This window comes from Canis lupus, chromosome 5 (genome assembly GCF_048164855.1).
Source record: "Canis lupus baileyi chromosome 5, mCanLup2.hap1, whole genome shotgun sequence".
NCBI lineage: Eukaryota > Metazoa > Chordata > Mammalia > Carnivora > Canidae > Canis > Canis lupus.
This window is the reverse complement of record NC_132842.1, coordinates 71096797-71112448: the sequence shown is the minus strand read 5'-3', so window position 1 is coordinate 71112448 and position 15652 is coordinate 71096797. Positions and strand designations below refer to the sequence as shown.

Here is a 15652-nt window from a genome sequence, read left to right as displayed (position 1 = left end):
AATTTTTAAAGATGTTAAAGCAGACATAATCGACATTTATTTTACAGGCGTCTCAATCCTCGCAGTAACCCAGGAAGGCAGGGGCTGTCACAGGGAGCCGAGGCTCGGAGAAGCTCGGGAGCTTGCCCAAGGCCGTCCAGGTTATAAGTGGTGAGGTTGGGGCCCCTGACAAGCTGGGTCTGCTCCCAGACCCCACAGGAGTGCCCCGCCCCTGCCCACCCGACCCCCAGCCCTGGAGAAGGCGAGGCTGCCTTGGGGAAGTCAGCACAAGTTCTCAACGGGGACGGGACGTGGGGAGACTGATCTGGGTCTGAGAGTGATGTTCTTCTGCGTGAGGCCCAGTCTGGAGCCAGATTTGGTGTTTAGAGAAATCCTCCCAACTCAGCAGCCCCAAAGACTCAAGAGAAGATGGGCATGTTAGGGTGGGCTCTGCTTTCTGGCTGTGGGGAGCCCTGCTGCTCGCCCCGTGACCTGTGCCGTGGAAGTGGGAGAATCACAGAGCCCAGGCTCTGAAGGGCAGACTGTGGGCCTTCCACAGCCAGATCCCAGAACGGCTTTCCAGGAAGAGAGACCGTGGGTAGGTTTGTATCCTGCCTCTGTCTCCTACTAGCTGTGTGATCTCAGGCAAATGACCCAACCTCTCTGAGCCGCTTTTCCCTCCTCCATGAATGAAGAAGACTTACTCATAACAAAATATGGAGCCTCGCTATTGGGCGTAGCCTCACGGATTTCCTTCCCCCTTTACTTTCGGCTAGACCCCATGGAGCCTCATTTTCCCATCTCTGCCCCTCTACTGGGGCATTCTAGAAGCCCCTCCCCCTGGCAAGTCAGAGCAATGAACTGACTCCAGGCTGGGATCAAACTGGCTGGAGAGCGGTGAGGACATGTAGCTGGTTGTCCTGGGAACCTCATGGATGCTCTTGGAGACACGATAGGCTCACTCACAGTGTGGGTCGGGGGCCCCGGATGGCCTCAGCTTGGGCTAAGGCGGGGACGGGGAGAGCAGGACAAGTCAAGAAAGGGACAGATTGGGGGTGATTAGCTGAGTGTTAGGTCCACAGAATCAAGGCTGGACAGCCCTTCATCGCAGCTCCAGAACCGTCTTGAAGATGGGGACCCTGAAGCTCAGCAGGGGGACGGGACTCGCCCTGACCACACGCCCCACTGGGGCAGAGCTAGCACCAGCAGCTGAGGGATCCCCTGCCCACTGCACCCCCCTAAGGGGGCAGCCCCACTCCCAGCTGGCCACGGTAAGCTCCCATCTCTGAGCGCTCCCGGGCGCCCAGGCCTGCACTAGCTCTGCGAGCCTTTGCTCATGGGGTCTCCACTGACCCTCCAGGAGGACGGTGCACTTGTGCACCATCACCAGGTGACACGTGGAGACGACGGGATGCAGGAGGCTGGATGTGCGTGGTAGGTAGACGCGGAGTCTTCCGCATAGAAGGGTTGGTGGAGATGAATCTCTCTACCCACCTCAGGGCTTCACGGGCGGGGCCGGGAGTTCAGGTACTTCACAGACCTCATCCCCTCCCCCCTCACATCGGTCTCCAGAGGGGAGGGTTGCCCTCACCATTGTGCAGATGAGGGAACTGAGGTTCACGACGCCCGTGTGACGTGCCTGAGGTTACCCAGCAGGTTACGTACATGTCTAAGCTGCTGGGGTGCATGCCTCAGACCAGGCTCTCTGCCAAGTGTGACTCAGTCCACACAACCACCTCATGAGGGAGGGACTGCCATGATGCCCATTTTACAGATGAGCAAACACCTGCACAGGGACATTAAGTGACTTGCCCAAGGTCACAGACCTGTGTCACAGGTCACAATGGCTCTGCCATTGGCACCCTGTCCACCACCAAAGGCGAGGGACTGAGGAGAGACGCCGAGGCCAGAGCTGGATGGGCTGCGGTGGGCACCCCCTTCAGGCCCAGCCAAGACCTTGGAGGAGGGCCGGGGGCAGGGGAAGCCTGCGCAGAGCTGGTCGTCAGGCACCCCCAGGGTGGGGACCGAGCCTGAACATGCCGACAAAGGCATTACAGACACCAGGGCCACAGTCAAGGGGGCCGATCTCCCCCTGCCCATCCCAGAGCAGGAATCAGACTCCTGGGGCGAGGCTCAGGAATCTGCATTTCCGAGCACCTCACTGGGGATTCTGATGCACAGCGTCGGGAGGGAGTGGGGAGGTCTGCTGCCCCAGCAAGCTCCAGCAGAGCTTGGGATGGAAACCACAGGCTCACAGCAGGTGCTCAGAGGCCCAGGAAGCTGCCTGTGCCCCCTCCCTGTCCAGCTGAGGCCGAGCCCCTCTCCCGTTCTGAGATCATCGCAGCCTCATTCCCAGCTCATTCCATTCATCTCAGACAATAATTAGAAGGTTCAGCTCCTTTGCTAACCTCTCCAGCAAAGAAGTAGCAGTGGGGGCCAGGGACGAGCCCCAGAGCACAGGGACCCCATCCCAGGCCGGGGGCCACACTGTGTGCTGAGGTGGGTGGCGTCTCTGTCTCTCTGGGGCTCAGTTTCATTACCTGCAAGGGGTTGGGGAAATCTTTAAGGGGAGACAGTGCATTGGAAGGGCCCCTGATGGCCCCTGGCACACAGTAGGTGCTTCATCTGCACCAGCTCCCTTCCCCCAACTCAAGGGGACTGTGGGGATATCCATGCTCTGTCTAGGGAACAGTGACAAATGGTGAGCAGGGTAGGGTTGTTTGAGCAGTGGGGAGGGAGTGTGCTGCCCATATACATGCTGTGCACCTCTGTTGGGTTTGGGATCTGAGGGCCAGGCTGAGAGGAAAGGGCTGCTGGGGACAGGTGGTGACATAGGGAAGTGAGTCAAGGGCGAGCTCAGAGGAGCCTGGGGCTTGTGTGACCCTGAGGACCCTCAGCATGACACATTCATGACTGTTTTAATATGAAATAAAGGGGATTTTTTTCCTGACCTTAGGGTAAAGGGGACACCCTAGAAGACATCTGGGTCCCGAGCTCTGATCGCTGGCCTCACCGGGAAAGGCAGAGCAGTGAGCCACGGAGCAAGGCGGGGGGGGCCCTCTTCCCAGAGTATCGCCTCTACTCCAAGACCTGGGGAAAGGCCCCTTATTTTATATCAAACACACCTTGGATGTGTCAGGACAAAATGTGTGGAATTTTGAAATAGAACTAAATGGGGAAGATCAAAGAACAAAAATGCCAGTGGCTGGGTGCTTCAGCCTCCGCCAGCAGACACCGTGGGGACACAGAAGCCCTCCCTCCACAGGAGGGGTGCCCCAGGGGAATCACTGGGAATCCCGGCTTTTCAGGTAATGGAGTGTGCAGGGGGGCAGGGGAAGAGCAGGGCCCTGATTGGCTCTCATGGGGCTTTTTGAAAACTGTCCCTGCACAGGGACTAGAGGTGGGGACACCAGAGCCCTGAGGGGAAGCTGTAATGACACAGGTGAGGGAGGAGCAGGGCCTGGGAGCAGGGGGAGGCAGAGGGGCCAGAGAAGAGGGGAGGGAAAGGTATCCTGCAGAACGGGCCCCTACCTGAGGGCTGGGGAGGGAGGAGCCCAGGCTGCCCAGGAGTTCAGCCCTGAGGGTCAGCTGTGGGCAGGGGCAGCCAGGTTCAGAATCACAAGAAGAGGGACGCCTGGGTGGCTCAGTGGTTGAGCATCTGCCTTCAGCTCAGGTCATGATCCTGGGGTCCTGGGATCGAGTCCCGAATCAGGCTCCCCGCAGGAAGCCTGCTTCTCCCTCTCCTATGTCTCTGCCTCTCTCTCTCTCTCTCTCTCTCTCTCTCTCTCTGTGTGTGTGTGTGTGTGTGTGTGTGTGTGTCTTGTGAATAAATAAATAAAATCTTTAAAAAAAATCACAGGAAGAAGACAAGTGCTTATTCTGCAGAGAGGGGACAACGGGGGGGGGTGCTGGGGGGGGACAGGCCCAAGTTGCTGTGAGCCACCAATCCTTTCTTCAGCTAGGACGGATGGTACTGAGAAATAGAAGGGCGGACTCTCCCCAGGCCGTTCTAGGAGGCCAGTATCCACCTGAACCAGAAGCAGGCAGACAGTTAAACTACAGTCCGACCCCACAGTCAGCTCTTGTCACCTCCCTCCGCCCTCCAACGAATGATCACATGCACTGTTTATACGTGTGACAGTCATTTGCTCATGGTTGACGTTGACATTTCTTCCAGAATGATCGGCTGACACTAAGTTTTGCCTTTGACTTGTTGTTACCATAATTATTATAATCCCCGCTCGTCAGTGAACCCCTGACCCAACTCTCCACTGTAATCGCTGTTAGATACAAATAATTCGAAATAATTCGTGCCCTCGTTAACGCGGTAACAAGTAGGCTAAGTGTAACCAGTTAGACCTCTGTGTCTGGGTGTCTCTCCTTCCGCAACCCCACGCACCAGCCCCTTGGTCCTCCTGCCCCCACAGCCCGGGCCGCAGGGTGGGCTCTGTGGAGGTGCACCTGCCGCACTGGCTGCTGCGTCCTGGGAACTTACCCTGGGCCAGGCGTGGTGCTTGGCGCCCTGCGAGCATCACCGTCGAGAGAATGCTCATTGAGACCCAGGGTTAGGACGGGCGAGGGGTTTGACCAGCATCCTGCAGATACTGAGTCATGAGCCAGCTCTTGGCCACCGGTCTTCCTGACTCCAGAGCTCACCTTTTTCACCAACATCTGGAGCCAGAGGTCCTCCTCCCTCTCCCGGGCCTTCAGTGCTCCTCCCCAGCTCTTGGCTCCATGGCCCAGCTCCACCAAGGGCCCTCGGACAGGCAGCCTGAGATCTGATCTGCTGGGACCGTGAGAGGAATCTGGCTTCAGGGACACCCTGACCTTATGGGGAGAGGGTCTAGGGCCTCCAAGATCACAGTGCCGCCCTGGTTTGGGAACCAGCTGCCCCAGGGGATGACACTCTGGTTTTCCCTTCACTTTTAGCAGCTCAGATGAGCACGTAGGGCAACCCTGAGCATCACCTTGCTGCAGAGGTTGAGCGACGATAATGCTGTTTGTGGGGTAGCTTTCACACAGTTGCACCAAGGAGCATCTTTGGGCCTCATGGGACCCTCACGGCAACCTGAGAAATAGAGCATTAGGCCCCTTGAATGGGGAAACTGGCTCAGAGTGATTTTTTTGAAGCTAAAGGACTCTAGAGATCCTCTGTCTTCTCATTTACAGATAAAGAAGCTGAAACCCAGAGAGCAGTGACCAGCGAGTGTGTGAGAGAACCAGCACCACATCCCAGGGCCCCCTGTTCCCAAGCTGCTGCCCACACACAGCGGCAGGTGCGACCTGTGAGTCAGGCTGGGAGGGCAGTGATTTTTTTGTCTGGTTTTGTTTTTGGCTTCGCACAGTTCCCAGCCTGCATGCTCTTCCGAGAAGTTGGAGGGGTGGGAGCAGGTCTGTCTGGATTCGAATCCAGCTCTGCCACTGCCTCAGGGTGTGTGACTTTGGGCAGCAACACCCCCCCACCACCACCACCTTTGCCTCCATGGGCCTCGGTTTTCTTGTCCATAAAGCCTCTCATGGGACCAGGTAGCTGGGTCTGTGTCGTCGCTGGCATTCTGGATGTGCCCTGAGCATCCCGTTCCCCCAGGGCTTTCAAAGCTGGACCTGGTCAGCACAACTGCCTGGCTTGACAGCAACAGCTTCACTTCCCCAGCCATGATTTTAATTCCTCCTGCTGGAAACTTGGCTCCTTGCACTTGGGCTGAATAAGTTGATTTGTAGACATTATCATTTCCTGGGGCTGCTCGCATCAGAAGCAGCAGGTAGGTGCTCCGTGTGCTTCTGAATGAGCCCCGGAGTCCAGCTGGGCAAATCTATCCCTCCAAAGCGACATCTGCTGGAAGGTGGCCTTGAATTATGTCACATCATAAAAGCATTTCATTAGGTTCCAGTAAACTTTATTTAACTGGAGGCCAGATCTCCCCTCGAAAGGCCTACTTCCCTGTCTGGGAACTTTTCCTGGCAGGAAGGTGGAGGGGGGAGCCCCCTGTGTTATAGAGGACAGAATGGGTGATGACGGCAGAGTGAGGGGCCTCGGAGCCAGGCCAGGGGACAGGGATCGTCCCCCCGATGGGAGAGGAGAGGCTGGCTGAGAAGGCCACACCGATGGGATGAGTAGCCTGTCATCTAGTGTAGGCACCCTGGAGATTGCTTGTGACGGGTAGGCACCTATCCACTTTCTCACACAGTCACTCAACAAACACTTGCTGGCCAGGGATGGGCTGAGGAATGTGCCAGGTGTAGTGTCCTCCCCCTACTTAGGCTCTCTCTTTCTCTCTCTCTAAAATCAATCAATCAATCAATCAATCAATCTCTTTAAAAGGGGAGGAATAAAGGAAAAAAGTGGCACCTGGGTGGCTCAATGGGTTGAGCGGCTGACTTGATTTCAGCTCAGGTCATGATCTCAGGGTCCTGGGATCAAGCCCTGTGTCTGGCTCCTACTCGGCCAGGTGTCTGCTTGAAACTGTCTCCCTCTACCCCTGCTACCCCCTGTGTGCTCACATATACACTCTCTCTCTCTCTCTCAAATAAATAAATAAATAAATCTTTTTTAAAAATCTTGAAACTTAAATGGAGCTACAAAAGACCCCAAATAGCAAAAGCAATCTTAAGAAAGAACAAGGCTGGAGTCATCACACTTCCTGTTCAAACTACATCACAAAGCTGTCCTAATCAAAGCAGTCTGATGCCGGCATAAAAAGCACAGAACAAAAGAACAGAACTGAGAGCCTAGAAATAAACCCATGCGTATATGGTCAACTAACATTTGACAAGGGAGACAAGAATACTCACTGGAAAAGGGATAGTCTCTTGATGAAGACTATTGGGGAAACCAGATATTCACACGCAAAATAAGAAAATTAACCCCTACCTTACACCACTTGCAAGATTTAGACCTGAAACCTGAAACCATAAAACTCCTGGAAGAAAATATAAGGGAAAAGCTCCTTGACATGGATCTTGCAGAAAAAAAAAAAATCATTGACAATGATTTTTTTTGTCTATGATGCCAAAAGCACAAATAACAGAAGCAAAAACTAATGAGTAGTAATGCAACCTAAACAGTTTCTACAGAGCAAAAGAAGCAAAGAACAATATGCAAAGGCAACCTACAAAATGGGAGAATATATCTGTAAACCATACATCTGATAGGGCTTAACACCTAAAATGTATATAAGGAATTCAAACAACTCAACAGCAAAAGAACAAATAATCTGATTAAAAATAGGCAGAGCATCTGCATGGACCTTTTTTTCAAAGAAGACATCCAGGTGGCCAGCAGGCACATGAAAAGGTGCTCAACATCACTCATCACCAGGAAAATGCACATCAAAACTGCAATGAGCAATCCCCTCACACCTGTCAGAACGGCTATCATCAAAAAGACAAGAAATGACAAGTGTTGGCAAGAATGTGGAGGAAAGGGAGTCTTTGTACCCCATTGGTGGGGACGCAGCCACTGGGGAAAACAGGATGGAGTTTGCTCAAAAATTCAAAATAAAAATAGAATTTTTTTATTCTAATCGTATTAGGTCCAGCAATTCCATCTCCTTTGGTATCTATCTTAAGGAAACAAAATCACTTTCCCAAAGAGATAGCTATACCCTCATGTTCACTGCGGCATTATTGACGATAGCTGAGACACGAAGAAGAAACTGTGCCCGTCAACAGATAAACAGAAAAGAAAAAAATATATATACAATGAAGTATTATTCAGCTATCAATCCAGCCATTTATGACAACACAGATGGACCTGGAGGGCATCCTACTGAAGGCGATAAGTCAGACATAGAAAGACAAATGCCGCATAATCTCACTTCCGTGTGGAATCTGAAAAAGCGGAACACATAGAAACAGAGAGTAGATGGGTGGCCGCCAGGGCAGGGGGGCGTGAGGGGAAGGTTGATGAAAGGGTGCAAACTCCCAGTTATAGGGTGAGTAACTTCTGAGGACCTAATGTACAGCATCGTGACTGTACGCACCTGCGTTGTATTATATACTTGAAAGTTATGAAGAGAATAGTTCATGTTCTCATCATAACAACAACAAAAAAAAAAAACGGACATCACTTGAGGTGGCGGATGTGTTAACTAACCTTATGGTGGTAGTCGTTTTATAATATATTCATGCATCAGATCATTACCTTGTATACTTTAAACCTGAACAAATTATATGTCAATTTTATCCCAATAAAGCTGGAAAGAAATGTGAAGTATGGGCTTGGGAGTAAGACAGGCCTGGCTGAGTTTGAGCCCTGGCTCTGCACCTTTCATTCACTCAACAAATAGTCACTGGGTGCCTGCCACGTGCCAGGCACTGTCTCAGAGCAGGGGACACAGAGGGACCAGATCCACGTGGCGCCAGCCCTCCCATAGGCTGGCCGGGGAGGCAGTGAGCAACCAACCAATGAGGAGCTAGCTAGTTGCCCACGGTGAGAAGGCCACAAGAGCATACACAGGGCAGGACCCTGAGAGTGACGGGGACGGTGGGGCAGGAGGTCACCTCGGTGCATTCAGGGAGGGGCCCTCAAGGACGGGCCATCTGAGCTGGACCCGGACACCTAGAAGGACTAGCCGTGCAGACACTGGTGAAGGGCATCCAGACACAGAGCTCGGATTGATGAGAAGAAATGAGGCCAGAGCGAGCAGAGGAGCGGGCAGGAGGGACACGGGCAGAGGCCACAGCGGGGAAGGGCCCTGGCGGTCACGGCCAGGAGCTCAGCCTTTACTTACAGAGCAGTAGGTCACCGGAGGGTCTGAGCAGGCAAGTCATGTGATCTGGCTTATTTTTTCCCCATCAGTCACTGTGGCTGCTGCAGTTTGTGTGACACTTGGTGCCTCTGTGACTTTGGGCAAGTCACAGGCTCCCTGAGCCTCTATCTCTTCATCTGTAAAACGGGGATGAGAGTACCTAGCTCACGAGCTTCATCAGAAGCGGCCCGTGACAATCCCACAGAGCTCTTGGCCACGCGCCCCAGGCACGGCAGGTGCCAAATAAAGCTGCGTGTGGCTGCATCACCACATCCAAAGCCCCGTCCTCACCTACACCTGGTGAAACCATGCTCCCTGCCCCCCACGCCAGCACCCAGCCTCCCCGGCCCCGGGAGCCCCACGGCCCATGGCAGCTTCCCCCCAGTCTCAGCTGAGGCCCGGGGGCCCACCGACGGCCAGGCCTGCCTCCAAGCCCCCGCCAGGCGGAGGCCCTCAGACCAAGGCCTCAGATGCTGGAGTCCCCGCCACCCCCCACATGGCAAAGTAGGTTCTGGCCCAGCATCGCCACCCTGATTCCAGCAGGGTCCTCGGCCGTGGCTTGTCAGAGGTCCTCCAGGGACCCGGGGGGGCTGGGTGGCGGGCAGGCTCCCGGTGAGGGCCTTGCGAGCAGCTTCCACATCCATCAAAGCCACGGCTCCTCTCCCGGGTGCCCAGGATGTAGGACGTGTCCCAGTCAGGGGCCACCGGAGAGGTCGTGAGGAGTAATCATTGCCTCGGCCGGCTCCTCTGGCCGCATTTATGATGACATAAGAAGCAAATTCAGCTTCTGGCAGCAGACAGCCGGCCCGTCTGCACTTCTAGAAACCCTTTCTATGGGGATCTGGGTGGGTGGGGGCTTCTACTCCCCACACCTGCAAGGCCTGCGGCCCTGGGCAGAGCCAGCCTGGGCCATTCGTCTTCCCGTCCTACCGGCTGCCTTGTCCGAGAGGCCACCACCTCTGACACAAATCAGTGCCCGGGCCACACACCGGCCATCTGGTGTCGCATCAAGGGATCCTCCAGCTGTCAACACCACCCAGACCGGCCACGGAGCAGAGCAGTTGGAGGCCTTTGGAGTCAGCCTAACGTGGGGGCAAACCGGAGCCCCACGCTGCTGTGTAACAGCGGAGACCCCGAATGAGTCAGGTGCCTTCCCCAGCCTCCACGTCCTCGTCCCCGGAATGAAGGGGTGGTGTCCTTACGTCGAAGAGCTGTCGTATGGATTAAGTAGGAGGTAAGGGTGCTGAACGGAAGGTCGTGCGGACCATGTTTACCAGCCAGGGACTTTGGGATCATGTGATGGCATTTACTGAGGGCCGGTCGGGTCACCACCAGACTATGCTAATTCTTTAAACATTTGAACTCTAGACTTTCTGCAAGTAGGGATTGTTATGTTGTCTAGATTAGGAAACTGAGCCTGGGGTGGTTCTGAATGGCTGCAAGGTCACCGGCTGGCAGACTGGAGCTGGGGGTGAGATGCCGGCCTGCTGACTCCGGAGCCGGGGCTCCCATCTTGTGGTTTAGGTACCGTCCGTGCTCTGACAGCCCACAGAGGCCTCTCCCCAGTCCGGCAGGCCTGTTAACTCCGGGTGCACACACCGGATTCTGACTCCCACCCAACTTGGCATCACAGACTCAACATGGCCTGAAGCAGACTCCACAGCCTCCTCTCAGACCTGCCCTCCCCACAGCCTCCCACCTCCATCAGTCTACGCGGTTAGTTGCTTAGGCCAAAACCTTAGAGTCTCCTCTACTTCTAACCTTCTTTCACACCCCGTGGGGGACACCCCACACCCAATCCTCCAGCACACCGTGTTGCCCCTACATTCAAAATACAGCCAGGATCTGGTTGTTTCTCACCAGTGTCATGGACTGAAGCCTGACCCAAGCCTCCATGGGGTCTCACTTGGATGCCCGCAGAGGCCCAGAATGTGTATGTCACCTTAGCCAGGCAAAGTCACACAACCAGCCCCCAGCCATGAAATGGGAAGGCTGGGAAATGTCCTCAATCCTGCAAGACTTCGTGCTTGCTGGACACCACGGTTTCTATTTCTAGGGAAGAGGGGGGGGAATGAATAATGAGGCAACTGGCTTGTTGCCACCAGACCTGCTCAGGTGGGTCAACAAGAGATGTCACAGGGTGGCATAAAACCTACAGGATAAGAAGTAACCAGCCATGTGAAGAGCCATGGAAAAAGCCTTCTGTGTGCAAAGGCCCTGAGGTAGGAAAGAGCTTGGGCACGTGTGAGGAACAGGACAAGCTGCTGAGGCTGGTGGGTGAAGGCAGATTACTCCAGGCCTGAGGGTGAGGAAGGAGGTGTGCGGATTGGAAGCTGCCCCAGAAGAAGGGTGAGGCATCATAGGAGAGGTTAGGAAGGAGAGAAGCAGGATCTAACTGACACCTTCAGACAGTTCCCGGCGGGCTCCTGGAGAGTGGCTGGAGGCTCAGGCAGGCCGGCGGCAGTCATTCAGGGCGAGCTGGGTGACAGAGAATAGGAGGCCGTGGGGATGGAAGAGGTGGGTGATTCTGGGGTCGCGTGCATGGCCCACCCACAGAATGTGCTGAAGGTTGGGATGGGAATGGAGAGGGGGTGTCAGGAGGCCCCGTAGATTCGGGTGGTGATGGCATCCTCACTGCTGGGGAAGAGGCATGTCAGAGAGTTGGCCCCTACCAGAGTCACCTGTGCTGGACAGCCCAGCATCACAGGGTCCCAGCTAAAGAAAGGAGCAGAGAGATTTCCTGCAGGCAGGCCAGCCCCTAAGAGCGGTCTGTGGGGCCTAGAGCTGGCTCCAGCCTCCTCGGGAAGCCCAGAGGGTCACCGTGATCCATCTGCACACCTGTGTGAGGAGGCGGCCTCTGGGAAGGGCGATCTAGTTTATTTGGTTCTTAGGAAGGGCCGCCAGGCATACCCAGAGCCCTGTCGGTCTGCACAGGCAAGGACCTTCCCACTCAGGGCCCGCCTGGGGCAGGCAGATCTGGGTTCAAGTCCCGGCTCTGCCTCTGAGGCACCTTGCATCTTCCACAGATGGCCCTGACAGTAGCTGCCCTCCATCCACGTGCCCTGCTTGCAGTGTGACAAGGCGGGCTTCCCCTTGAACCTGCGAGTGACGCTGTGAGAGTCCCAGGCTGCACTGTGAAAGGCAGTGGGTCCTCCACCTTGCCCTCTGGGGATCCCAGATCCCGGGATGCACCCCCATGCTGTGAGCAATTCTGAGCAGCACTGATGCCCCAGCCACAGCCCAGGAGCTCACAGCTGCCAGCAGCGCCCACTTGCCAGCCATGTGAGGGAATTGCCTAGGAAACAACCTGTCGTCCCGGGGGAGCCACCCCCACTGAAGTGGTGGAGAGCACACACCAGCCCCACTTGCCAGGCCCTTATGCATTGTGGAGGGTTGTTTTTTAAGCTGTGCCTTTTGGGGTGGTTTGTCACACTGTAGTAGACAAGCCCTTTCCTGGCTGTGGCAGCCTGCCCGAGCCCCGAAGCCCTGCTGCTAGGGTGGAGAACACAGCAGCGGTCCTGGGGGAGAGGGGCTGGGCAAGGTCAGGCATCCGGAGCTCAGAGTGGGCCCTGCACATAGTAGGTGCTCAGGAAACGCTGGCAGCTCAGCTCCAGGACGGCCCTGTCACACCACTCCGTGGTTGTCTGGTTTCCAATTGCTCCCGCATTGTCCCAGCACCCCCAGGGCGGGAACCACATCAGTTCACCCCATCCTCAGCATCCAGCACAGGCCACGCAAATGTTTCCAGGCTGGATGCATGAAGGAGGAGTTGGGGTGCATGGCACGTGACCCTCTGAAGGCAAGGGATGGACAGAGAGGTCTCCTCCTTCTAGTCCCCTTCCGCACACCCACAAGGTAGACGGGCCTCACACCCATCAGCCAGCTAACAGAGTGGTCCCCCCTTGTTCCATGTTGGGAAGACAATCACAAAGTCCCTCACCTGGGAGGAACGAATGGGGCCTACCTCTCATCCTCTGCCCAACTGGGTCACTGTTTGCTGTAGATGGGGCCCCAGGGGGTCCCCCGCACTCACGCTCTGTGGGCCCCACACCTGTATGTGCACCTGTCCCCACCAGGGGAGGGAGAGGGAGGGGTCTGGGAGAGCTTGCTTTTTCAAAATCCCATGACTGTTCTAGTCTCATAGAAAATAGTTCATTTCCATATTTACCGTATTTATAGGTTAGTCTATGCATATCCTCTATCTCTCCCTGTCTTTGTGTCTCTCTCTGTCTCTCTTTTTCTCTTTTTCTTTCTGTGTCTCTGTCTCTGTCCTTGCTCTCCCAGTATTTTTCTCTCTCTCTCTTTCTCTCTCTCTCCCCTCCCACCAACCATATGTCAGGACAATCTGTCCCCCCGCAGAGGGACCGTCAGGAACATCAAGCAATATTTCAACACTTGTAACCAGATTACCTGCCCTCCGGTCGCCAGGCCGAGCAAGGGCAGCAGAGCAGCTGCAGGTGGCCGCGCCTCGCCTGGTTCAACACTGGTCCGAAAGCCCCGCGTTCCTTGTCGACAACGAGGTCCCTTCTGCTGGGCGCCCTGTCTGCAGAAGGGCCGGGGCTGAGGGCGGGGCGGCCGGCTGGGCTGCAGGAGGCTCGGCTGTGCGTCCTGCCCTGCTGCCCGCGGCCGTGGACTTGAGGTGCCCTCGTCAGCCCGGGGGCGATCACGGCACCCCCTTGTCTGGAGGATCCGGGGAAAGTACGAGGATGACCAGCACCGTGTCAAGAAATGACGGTCTGGATGGAGGAGATGAATGTCGTCGGCTTCGTCCTCCGCGCAGCCCGGGAGGCAGGGGCCCTGGACGCCCAGGGCAAACGGGAACCTGAGGATCGGCAAGGCCGGTGGGGGCGGGAGGGGGGGGGACACTTCCTGCTGACAGGAGGGCACTGGGACTTCGGTGCGGTGGGTTCCCCCCAAAGCCCATCCCAGGGGCCCGGAGGGGACACCCGGGGCCACCGCGCCAAGAGCTGGGCTGAGCGCGGGGGGACGCTGCCGGCGGCGGCGAGGACAGCGCTCCACCCGAGGGCGCAGAGTCAGGACCTCGTGAGCCACAGGGCACTGGGCTCCCGTCCGGAGCTGCTCCCACTCCCAGGGGGGCCTTGGGTGAGAGCTGCCGGTTCCCGAGCTCCCGCACTCCTGGGTGAACACGTGTGCGCCCCCTCCAAGGTGAGCCTCCTGGGTCTGGGATTCCCTGGGTTACTGTGGGTGGGGGGTGTCTCTGCCCTGCCATCTGCTTCTGGCCAGGCCCTGACTGGGGCCTGAGCCCTCACATAGGACCCCAGATGGCATCCTGACCTCCCCACCCCTTGCTGGACATTTCTCTAGGAAAGCTCATTCCACGGTGGGCCTGAGCCGGGATTAACTACCCTTGTGAGGGGTCACCTCTGGGGAAGAAAGTTCCCTGAGCTTTACCTGTGGTGGGATTCCCCCACTCAACATGGACACAGAGCTGGAAGGACCACAGGCATTATCTGTTCAACCCTTTTTTTTAAAGCTGGGAAACTGAGGCACAGAGAGGCCAAGGGGCTTGCCCAAGGTCGCACATCCAAGTAAGGCAGGGGTGGGGGCCTCCGCCTCAGCCCCAGTCCTGTCTCTGCATCTCCTCCAGCTGCCGGGCTCTCCCCTCAGTGCCCCAGGGGCCCCCCCGACCCTACCCAGACCCCCGCAGCAGCACCAGCTCTGCTTTTCTGACCCGTCCCAAAGAGCACTGATTCTGAGGCTTCGGTTCCGGTTTGAATCATCCTGGAAGCACCACAAGCACCTTCCAGGGCCCGGTGTCTGTTTTCTCCTCCTCCTGATAAAAAGGTTCAGAGTCATTAGTCTCCGTTCACTAGAAACCAAGGCCCTGTGGGGCGGGACCTGCCGAAGGCCACCCAGGGCTCCTGGCCTACTTGTCACCGCAGCGTGGTTCACCTGCCGAGCCTCAGTGAGCCTCTGAGACTCCGTTTCTCCGTGGGGGCCATGAGGTCAAGTTCATCTGTTCTTCACCCACATTCTGGCCCTGAGGGCGGAGGCCGTACAGGGTTTCTGTGTGGCTCCCCAGCTTCCTCTTCTGATCACTTAAGAAGCTTCATTGTTTTAAAGTGGTTCATTCTCGCTGCAAAAAATGACACCAAAAACAGAATTGCAAATCCCTAAAATGCACCCCCGGTAAGGCTGTTGCCATGTCAGGGATGCTCTGCGCCCGGCACTCCGCCTTCACCCCTTCCCGCCGGCTCTGTCCTGCTCCGTGCGGAGGAGGCCCGCCTGGATGGATGTAGTGGGGGGCTCCTGGCAGGCTGGCTTTCCTGTTCTTGGACCAGCGGGAGCCCCCCTACCCCTGGAGTTCAGATGGTGGGAGCAGAGGAAGGTCGGGTCTCTCTTCCCCACTCCCCCCCTGCCTCCACCCGCAGCCTGCATCCTCCCAGAGACCACCGCTCCTGGGGCGGCCCTCCTGGGGCTCCAGCTCTCATGGGGCTCCAGGAGCACCGTCCCTGTCCTTGTCCCGTTGGCTGCAGGGGCCACTGCCCTTGGGGAGCCTCACCTCCACCAGCAGCCCCGCATTAAAGCTTCTGTGTTTGAACCACAGGGTGAATGTGCCTCCCGCCAGGCCTCTGATCCGTCAGCCTCTGCATAAATATCCATCACTGCGGCTTATCCCAATGAGACCTAGCTGCACCTCTTTCCACGGTAATAAATATTACCATTCACTCTCTTTTAGTGATGTTTAGATATGTTGACCCACATAACACACTCATAACATAACATAACGCCTGGCCCATGAGAGAGAGCTACAGGGATCTCCCAGGGAGCCCAAAGAGGCACTGTCAGCCTCCCCAAGGACCACTGTGGGGTGAGAGGTGATTCCTCAGGAGAAACCAAGGTACTGTTGCCATAAAGGATTCGATGTTCCAAACTGAAAAGACAGATGTCATTAGAGGAGG

At 56.3% G+C, this 15652-nt stretch overlaps 1 long non-coding RNA gene across 1 annotated transcript; it reads left to right on the top strand.

Moving 5' to 3' along the window:
- The first annotated feature begins 1884 nt into the window (after positions 1-1884).
- On the top strand, positions 1885-5500 carry LOC140633042 (uncharacterized). The gene is made up of 3 exons (XR_012030685.1): positions 1885-2478; positions 2936-3287; positions 5149-5500. It is a non-coding gene; the product is annotated as an uncharacterized lncRNA (long non-coding RNA).
- The last annotated feature ends 10152 nt before the right edge of the window (positions 5501-15652 follow it).